General features: G+C 39.0%; 1 long non-coding RNA gene across 2 annotated transcripts; it reads right to left on the reverse strand.

Annotated features, from left to right (window-relative positions):
* Positions 1-7,176, reverse strand: LOC123858304 (uncharacterized). Of its 2 annotated transcripts, XR_006794134.2 has the most exons (5): positions 7,081-7,176; positions 6,067-6,230; positions 5,396-5,492; positions 456-641; positions 1-36 (listed from the first exon to the last, which is right to left on the reverse strand). It is a non-coding gene; the product is annotated as an uncharacterized LOC123858304 (long non-coding RNA). The 2 variants fall into 2 exon arrangements; XR_010410824.1 differs by lacking the exons at positions 1-36; positions 456-641 and adding an exon at positions 3,347-3,551.
* Positions 7,177-9,930: the final 2,754 nt, after the last annotated feature.

Consider the following 9,930-nt stretch of genomic DNA (forward strand, 5'->3'; position numbering starts at 1 on the left):
CAGCTGCCCAAATTCTCTTTTTCTGTTTCTTTCTCCCTGTAAAACAAAAACAAAACAAAAAATCTTTTCACCCCTTCTCTTTCTGAGCCACACTCCTCAAGATTCTCCCTATTCCAAGTCTATTCTCATTTAACAAATATTTATGACATGATTGGTGTCTCCCAGGACTGTTCCTGGTGCTGGAGGATATGGTAGTGGACTTTACATCCCATCCTTTCTTGCACAGAATAATCCCACCTGGTCTCAGCTTCTGTTTGCATCTAGCGAAAGACAGCGTAGGGAGATGGGGGAGCGGGGATAGGGAGTATTTTAATTACTAATCATTTTTTTAGTGTTACATATAAAACAAGAGGTGAGGACTTACTGTTCTTAAAGAACCCCCTGCCTCCTTTTTTTTTTTTTTTAATGATTCTATGATTTCATTAAAGTAAATTCATCATACCTTCCTTACTTACCTGGTAAGACTGCCAGGAACATTGTAAGCAAAGTACCAGGCCAATTTTCCCACGAGATTTTATTGGCTCCATAAAGCCAACCTTAGTTCCTTAAAGCTGTCTGATCATATCTGAGTCCATATATGTCTCTCTCAAACATGACATTCCAGTCAATGTCTTGGCAATATAACCAATGCTTCCAGTGTCCTGTTATAAGGAGAACAAATTCTTGGGGCACCTGGATGGCTCAGTCATTAAGCGTCTGCCTTCGGCTCAGGTCATGATCCCAGGGTCCTGGGATCGAGCCCCGCATCGGGCTCCCTGCTCAGTGGGAGGCCTGCTTCTCCCTCTCCCACTCCCCCCGCTTGTGTTCCTGCTCTAGCTCTCTCACTGTCAAATAAATAAATAAAATCTTAAAAAAGAAAAAAGAACAAATTCTTATCAAACCCATATAAATAGCTCTATTGCCATGAAAATATAAGAATACTCAGTGAAAGTTTCCAAATTCTAGGGGGATGAAGTGGGGAGAAAAAGATATATGTGTCATATTTGTTCACAAAGGTATATTTTACCAAATTGCTCTAAGGCAGAGTTAGCTTAAGAGAAAAGAGGAAAAGTTTTCCTTAAATCTGGGAGAACAAAACATTTTTAAAATCAGCAATGTTTCAAACAAAGGCATAAAAAATTATAATTATCCTCCTCAATTTATTCAGTCCCACTTAATTACCTCTTGTAGCTTAAATCCAGTTTTTCTATTAGTTCTGGAAATTCTTACCCAGTTCAGTTTGATGATCTTAAAGTTATCAGAAACCTATATTCTAGAGTACTTGTCAGAGTCTTTTCCATGAGCCTCTCTGAAGATGAAATATATTTGCAAAAGTATCAGAGTAAAACAATAACCATCTGTAAATGACCAGACTTAAAAATGCCCATGGTTAAAGATCTGATGAGAGTTCATTACAATGCAATTGATGAGGAAATTTGGTTATTTTTATGCCATGCAACATTTTAAGATAATAACTAAAATTATGACTGATAGTATTACACTAGACATATCAGAATTTTAGGAATTTTATATAATTTCTGAACACTTATATTAATAACATTCACCCATATAATATAACCTAGGAAGGCTTATCACCACTTATTTGGCAATGCTTCCCATGTAATTTAAAATAACAAATAAGGCTATTCAGTGTAACATCTCTCTTTTAATTAGGAGAGAGAACAAATCCTTTGACTTGTCCCAGGAACCCTCTGGAAATTCCCAAAGTTTGTTTGAGGTCAAATAGACTCTGTCTAGAATCTGATTTGGGGAAATTTTGTTAAGAATATCAAAGAGGGGGGCGCCTGGATGGCTCAGTTGGTTAAGCGACTGCCTTCAGCTCAGGTCATGATCCTGGAGTCCCGGGATCAGGTTCCGCATCGGGCTCCCTGCTCAGCAGGGAGTCTGCTTCTCCCTCTGATCCTCCCCCCTCTCATGCTCTCTCTCTCTGTCTCATTCTCTCTCTCAAATAAATAAATAAAATCTTTAAAAAAAAAAAAAAAGAATTTCAAAGAGATTTTAAAACACTTGGTCAGATAGGATCATAGGTCACTGTGAAAACATGCTTAGTTATCCATTTAACCATGGTGATAATTAAAGACTTCTCAGGCAAATACCAGAAGTTAAATTGTTGTAAGTAAAACTGAGCTCTTTTAATAAAGAAGACTCGGTTGTTGTTGTTGTTGTTGTTGTTGTTGATGATTTAAGTAATCAGAGACCTGAACATTAAAACACAAAATATTTGCTTTCTAGGCAGATTACTTAAAAGGTAAGGAGAAACCTTTTACAATCCCTTATCAGGAGCAAATTGGAAGTCCAAGCAAACTTTGTCCTTCTAACACCTGAAAGAAAACTAAGTTCTAGTGTTACATAAGTACACTATTGCTATTAAAGCTTTCTTTTAAAACCCTTATAACAAATCCATTCAGTTTCATTCAGTTTGATCACACATTAAATTCCTTTCCCAAGATCCTTTTTTTCACAAACCTCCTACAACTTTCTATGTCCATTTTAGTTTGTCCCCTGTCATCTTTCCCACTCAGAAATAATCAATTTTACTTTAGGACAACTACTTTCTTTTCCCTCAACAAAAAATTGCATCTCCATTGCCCATACTTTTTCTCTCCAAAGAAACATATATCCTACATTCCTTGCATACAGAATTGTTTCCCTTAGTATTTCAAGTAACTTTAATTATATGAATTAGACTTCTTAATCCTAAGAAACCTTACTTTCTAGTGAAAACTAAAAAGTAAGCAATTGTGAACTGTTATACCAGCATTCTTTAGATTAGCAAATTTATGAATGTTTCATAATTTCTAGAAACGTGCATTTCCTTATAGCAGAATTTTTTAATGCGGCACAAGACATGTTTACTAATCAACCCAAATATCCTTAGTTCCTTTGTAATAAGAGGTCAAAAGTAGGTAAACTGGGACTTGTTTAGCAATTAGTGTTTCCATAATTTTTTTTTTGGAAATGCTCCAGACATTCAATGAATTCCCACCATCTAATTTAACTTAGATGGTGGAAGTTGCCAAAGAGACTTGGAAAACTATTTAAGCAAACATACCATAAAATAATCATTGCAAAAAAGTGCACCTAAAGACTCATCTCATTTACATGTATTCAGTTCATTTATTCCTAACAATTATGCTTAGATTACTCCTCAAGATTTCAAGAGACATTAGTCATCATCTTAAGTTATTTTTCTTGCGAACAAATTCTTGTAACAGAGATAACATGAGCTTCTTTGACTTTTAGAAAACCTAGGTAAAATAAAATTATTCTACTTAATGCCAATAACTCTGAAAGTATAATACGTGTCTGTATCGATTAAACCAACAAACTTAAACTTTTTCTTTTTTAAGATTTTGTATTTATTTACTTGACACAGAGAGAGAGACAGCTAGAGAGGGAACACAAGCAGGGGGAGTGGGAGAGGGAGAAGCAGGCTTCCTGCCGAGCAGGGAGCCCGACGTAGGGCTTGATCCCAGGACCCTGCGATCATGACCTGAGCCGAAGGCAGACGCTTAACGACTGAGCCACCCAGGCGCCCCAATAAATAAAATCTTTAAAAAAACAAAAAAGAAAAACATTTGGGTTAGTTTCTATTATATTTCTGAGATTTTGAAATACTTAATTCAAAAGTACTTATTTTTAAGCCAATTAAACAGAGCTCTTTTACAAATTAATTTTGGCAATACCATTCAGAGGTAGAAGAGTAACCATATCTCGAATGCACACACCTAGACATACATAACAGCCTAACACAGCTATCTTACATTTTAAAATTTTAGCCATGAATCGGGTATAACAGTATAAAACTCACTAGTTTATAAATAATGATTAGAATAAGTTAAGTTTATCCATTCAGATGACTAAAGCTTTTTACTATTTGTGAAAAAGACTTTTAAGATTTGTATTCATCCTTGAGACGTAATCTCAAGGAGGCTATAGTCTATTATAGAGTTTGGGTAAGAGAGCCTGTCCAGCCATCTATATTTTAAAAAGGACTCCCCCCCCCCTCCCCCCCCCCCCTCCCCCCGTCTCCAGTGAGTTTTAGTTACCTCCTAGGGTGTTTCAAAGACATGGTAAGATTTACATCTTCAAGGCACAGAGAAATGCAGGTTTTCTTCTAGGAATTTAGATATATTTCTCCATTACCAGAAGTCTAGGGTAATTGCTACCTAGTTTTTTTTCTCCTTAAGTATAGGACAATTGTATTTCCAAAATGATTTTTGCAGTATCTATGGATGTCTGAAGGCTAATAGGAAAGGATCTAAATAGATTTTTGAGTTGCTTTCAGAGTTAGGCTTTTGTTTTTCTAAAGAGTTAAGTTGTAAATCAATAATTCTTGGGGTGCCTGGCTGGTTCAGCCAGTCGAGCATGTGACTCTTCTATCTCTGGGTCGTGAGTGTGAGCTCCACATTGGATGTAGAGATTACTTAAATAAAGAAATCTTTTTTAAAAAATCAATAATTCTTTTTTTAATTTAATTTAATTTTTTATTTTATTCATTTTATTTTTAAATAATCTCTACACCCAGTGTGGAGCTCACGACCCCAAGATTGAGAGAGGCATGCTCCACTGAGCCAGCCAGGTGCCCCAAGAATTATTGATTTTGAACCCTTTTTTAAATTTGCATTCCTACAAACTATCTTCAAAGAATTGCATAACTTTTTTCATTAAAACACTTAGAGGTTAATTAGCCCACTCAACCGTACTGTTTTGAATTTTCCTTTTTATATCAGGGAGAAAATTTCCAACTAAGATAGAAATCAAAGGATTTCAATGTTCTGCTGTCCAGGGGACATGAATTCTTTGGGTGGGGGCCTCGAATATATCCACAAAGGATATTGCAAAAGAGGACCTGAAGCTTGCTGAGCCTGATTATAGAACCCAGCAAAATGAGCCTTATTGTCTAGCCCAGGCACTTTTGAATTTATTTCCTGGCTTCTAGCATTTACACGAGTAACCTGAAGACCATGGGCCCAGATATTAGGTTGAGTGCTCTCTGTATATCTAGTAGGGAAAGGGAAGTTAAAATAAGCAGCTTGGTGTTTAAGGGATTTTCTGGGGAAGGTGGAGGAGTTTGGGGAGTTAACTTCCTTGCTGAGGAGAGAGGACCAGATTTTAAGAAGGGCAATTTACATGGAGTGTGGACTTTAATTTTGTTCTAAGTTTAATTTCTGCTCTTTCATCTAGTTAAAGGAGGCCCCAGGGCTAGCCATTCTGCTTCTTTGTCCACCTTTCAATTTGGTCTTTCCACAGGTACTAATGAAACAATTGTTTAGGGTCAATGCTCTCTAAAAAAATTTTTCAAATACAGAAGTTCTTCAAATTCAAAAGGTCCACTGATTGGCCATTGACAAGTAGGATCTATTCATCCCATTAGCCACTAAAACCAACAAACCTGTTTTGGCTTCACCAGGATGCAAGAGGTATCCCTGAAGGAGAGTGCAAAAGATGCAATCCACACAAGATCCAGAAAGGTCACTCCTGGCATAAGCCTAAGAAAGCAAAGACCTCCGTTGTCACAAGCAGTAAGAATTGTATAGTGAAGTCTCTCACAGAAAAACTAATCTGGGTCACAGGGCAAGTGCTACTGGAATGGGATTTTTCCAGAACTAACAAGACAATGAAGGTTGAGGTGACAGAGGCCCCTTATGGACCGGGACCCCTTAGCACTCCCCTGAGATCTGGCACAGTCTACAAAGAGAAGGCTGCCTGTGACTTTGTGTCTTGGAATTCCAGTCTATTCAAATGGCCACCAGATGCACACCAGTATGTACACCTTCCAGATGGTGCAGGCCAGAGGGAATATTCTTAGTGGTCATAAAGCCAAACTCTCAGGACATAGAAGAAGACAAAGGGAAAAGCTCATCAGACCCATGGTTTTTCCCTTTATGACAAACAACACAAAAGACAGAGACAAAAGAAAACAATGACCATCTCTGGGAGAAAGAGGATCGATAGAAAACGAGAGTCCTCGTTACCAAATCTTCACCAGAGTCGCTCTACACAAAGAAAGAAATCCACAGGTGTTTTCTCCTGTCAGTCTAAATTTTAAAAAAGGACTCTCACCACTCTCACTTCCAGCAGACCCCTCAGACAGAAGTCCAGGAGACTGACACGATAAGAATTCCCAGCTTCTGTCAGTGCTTGTCAGAATTCCCAAGATCTCAGCGGCAGCAGCCCTGGGGCAAGCCCTGTCCAGCTAGTGAAATCTCCTGGCTGCCTCACCAACACTGTAGGGGAAAAAATAAATTTCCATCTACCTTTCTAGATTCTTGGCTGAGACACACCCTGTAATAAAAGATTAACAGGAAAAAAATAAATTTAATTTAATTTAGTATGTACATGGGCCCCAAAATTATGACACCCAAAGTAGGGACCAAAGCAGGCAGCTTTTATACCTTTCGGACAAAGAATACATTTATAAAGAACTAACAGGACAAAGGACGCCTCTACCCTCCAGGTGCTGGGAGGGTACCGTTCACATAGGGACTTTATTTCTTGCTTTCAGGGGGACAGGGAGGGTCAGAGTGCCCCTCTTGCACTTGCTGTTTCCCAAGTAACTTTAATTCAAAATACTCAACATGCCAGAGTGACACACCTTGGGGAGGCCTGCCCTGAACCCCATCAATAGTGTCTCCTTCACAGTCACCAATCATAGTAGCAAGGCTTTTCTGAGTATTCACAGTGCCCCTTAGCACTAATTACCTTACATTGACCTTCCACAATCCAGTGAACTATAGGTACTATTATTCCACTCCTTTCCTCAGTGAGGATATTGAGGTGTAGAGATTTCCAGTAACTTGCCTAAAGTCAGACAGCCGCTTTAGCGGCTCCAGGATTCAAACCCAGACCTGTCTGACTCTAGATGCTGTGCTTTTTGCCTCTATGCTGACCGCACCATCTCCCCACTCTTGGTCTTCCCTTCCCCAAAGCGTGGTATCTCCGGGACCACTGACATGGTATTAGACTCTATGTTCCTGTTCCATTTTGGCCATGTCTTCTTTCTTAGTCTGTCCAAGTTACTGTGACAGAAATACCATCGAATGGGTGGCTTATCAATAACAGAAATTTATTTCTCACACTTCTGGAGTCTGGAGAGTCCGACATCAAGGCACTGGCTGATTCAGCGTCTGGGATGAACTACTTCCTGGTTCATAGACAGCTGTACCTTTGCATTCACCTCTCATGGAGGAAGGGGCAGGAAGGCTCTCTGGGGTTTCTTTTATAAGAGCACTAACCCCATTCATGAGGGCTCCACCCTCATGACCTCATCACCTCCCAAAGGCCTTTCTTTGCCGGAAAAAGCTCCATTTGTTATGCCGTTTAGAGAAGTGACTTGTCTGCCTCTCAACGTGTTTTAAAATCATGGGCTTAATAAAGCCACTCCAGACCCCTTATGTGGAATCTCTTTTCTCTTTCTCTCTGGTTTTCTTTTTATGTCCTCCATGTTTCAAATTATTACTACAACCTCCCATCTGTGACAAAATTTTTTTTAAAACACTTTTCTTAGAAGACTGCCTTTCTCTGTCAATGAGTGAGAACTCCTGGAGGGATCCATAAAGAGCCAGGATAGGTTTTTATTTCTATCCTAAAAACAATGGGGTAAGTAACGTGTCTTTGGTGAGCCGCCAGCACATTCTTCATACCAGCATTGGCTAAAGTGATCTGGAGCTTCCTTTTTCCTTTTTTTTTTTTTTAATTTTATTTATTTGAGAGAGAGAGAGAGAGCGCGCGCACATGAGTGGGGGAGGGGCAGAGGAAGAGGGAGAGAGAGAGAGAGAAAGACAAGCAGACTCCCCACTGAGCGCAGAGCCCAACCCAGGGCTTGATCCCAGGACCCCAAGATCATGACCTGAGCCAAAGTCAAACACTTAACTGACTGAGCCACCCAGGCGCCCCTGATCTGACACTTCTAACTCGATATTAATAGAGACAGTTCTGATTTAGTGTCAGGGTTTTTATGGGTTTATTGTTTCTTCTATTGTCTAACAACGTTTTAGAGGTGAATGTCCACATAATTAAAGTATCTGAGGGCTACCATGTGAGTCCTGGCTTACAAAGGGTGCTGAATGTATAGATTTAAGGCAGTGTGTGTTAAAAGGCATATTCCAGTTATGAAAGGAAACGAGTCAGTTACACAATGGAAGGATTTCCTTACTTTTTCCTCTGCTGTTTCAGAGGGGGGTACAATGGTCTAAAACTCAGATTTGTTTGGGTTGACTTTTCATAAATTTACTGGGCTATGAATGGGAGTTAATCTACACCATACACAAATTATGTATTAAATAGTTTGGAAAACTAAGGATCTGGCTTACCACTATTACCTACATAAAGTACCTGGAAATCTTAGATATAATATTTTAAATATTTTTCCCCAATGACTAGGCCAAGGATTTTTAAACTGGGGTGCATGGAAAGTTTTGGAAATTGGGGGATTTATCTATGCATTTTCTGGAAAGATAGTCCATAACTTTCATTAGAATCTTGGTAACCCCTTCCCCACCACCCCAAAAAAGGATACAAAACTTACACCTAAAATTGATTTTACAATTTTTTTTCAATCTGAGGCTTGAAATTTAATGAAAAAACAAACAACCTTATGTCCTTTCCTTCTGTGCCTGTTCAATCACCCCACACCTCCCAAAATGAATGGTATGTGTGTGTGGGAGGGGCGGGTGCCTCTGTAAAGCCTTCTCTTAGGACAGCAGGATGCAAGAAAAAAAGATAGAAAAAAAATTTTAAATAGTGGTAGAAATTTTCTTTTTTTATAGAACCCTGCCTTGAATTTTTTAATTTTTAATTTTTTAAAATCCTCTCCTGAGTTTCTTGACTATTCTTACCATCGTTACTGTAAATTCTTTTGTGGATGACTGTAACGCACTAGATTCTATTTTAGCTAGCAGAGCCGACACAGCAGATTTATGTTCTGTTATAAATTAAGTGATGTGATGACATATGCTTAGTGGTTAGACTGACATGCAAAATAAATCAAATGTAATCATTTGAATATAAGTTTGAGAGATAAAGTAAACCATTTTGGGGTTGAAACCAAAGACAGAACCATAGGAGTAGCGGTTTGCCAAAGCACAAATAAGCTAATTCTGCTTGCAGTCAGCAAAAGAAAAATAATTTCATTTAGATATTTTATTTTTCTTTTCCTATGAGTACCATACCTCTTTTCTCTGTGAGGAAATAACTCAAAGAGGTGAAAAAATTTGCCCACAGTCCTACAGCTGGTAGGTGGCGGGACTGAGATTTCAAACCTACGGATGTGTGATCCCAAAACTCACTGGACACACTGTTGGGTAGGATTGTGCTTTATTCACCTTTGAAGAGCTGACAAGTGCCAGCACCTTGCTATACACATAGCAGGTACTCAGTAAATGCTTTTGAAAACGAATGAATGAATAAATGATAGATCTGGTGAGAAGAAGGCATAAGGACTTCTTTTTTTTTTTTTTTTTAAGATTTTATTTATTTATTTGACAGAGAGATAGACAGAAGAGCACAAACAGAGGGAGTGGCAGAGGGAGAGGGAGAAGCAGGCTCTGCACTGAGCAGGGAACCCGATGCGGGACTCCATCCCAGGACCCTGAGATCATGACCTGAGCCGAAGGCAGACGCTTAACGATCTGAGCCACCCAGGCGCCCAAGCATAAGGACTTCTTAACGTTTTGTTCCGATGTTTTGTTCACCTCTTATCTGGGGGGTTCAAATATACACAACCTAATATTCAGCAACCCAGAAATTCATCGAGTTTCCCTGTCCTCTGACAGGCAGCTGAGCAGAGTGGTTTAATACCAGAACATCAGGGCTCTGGGCCCAGGCTGCCTGGGTTTAACTTTTTTTTTTTTAATTGAAATATAGTCGATATATAATATATATCAGTTCCAGGTGTGCAACACAGTGATTCGACAGAGAGACGTGACA

This window comes from Mirounga angustirostris, unplaced genomic scaffold, assembly GCF_029215605.1.
Source record: "Mirounga angustirostris isolate CCGP_5_RB_7025 unplaced genomic scaffold, mMirAng1.0.hap1 SCAF_4, whole genome shotgun sequence".
Classification (NCBI taxonomy): domain Eukaryota; kingdom Metazoa; phylum Chordata; class Mammalia; order Carnivora; family Phocidae; genus Mirounga; species Mirounga angustirostris.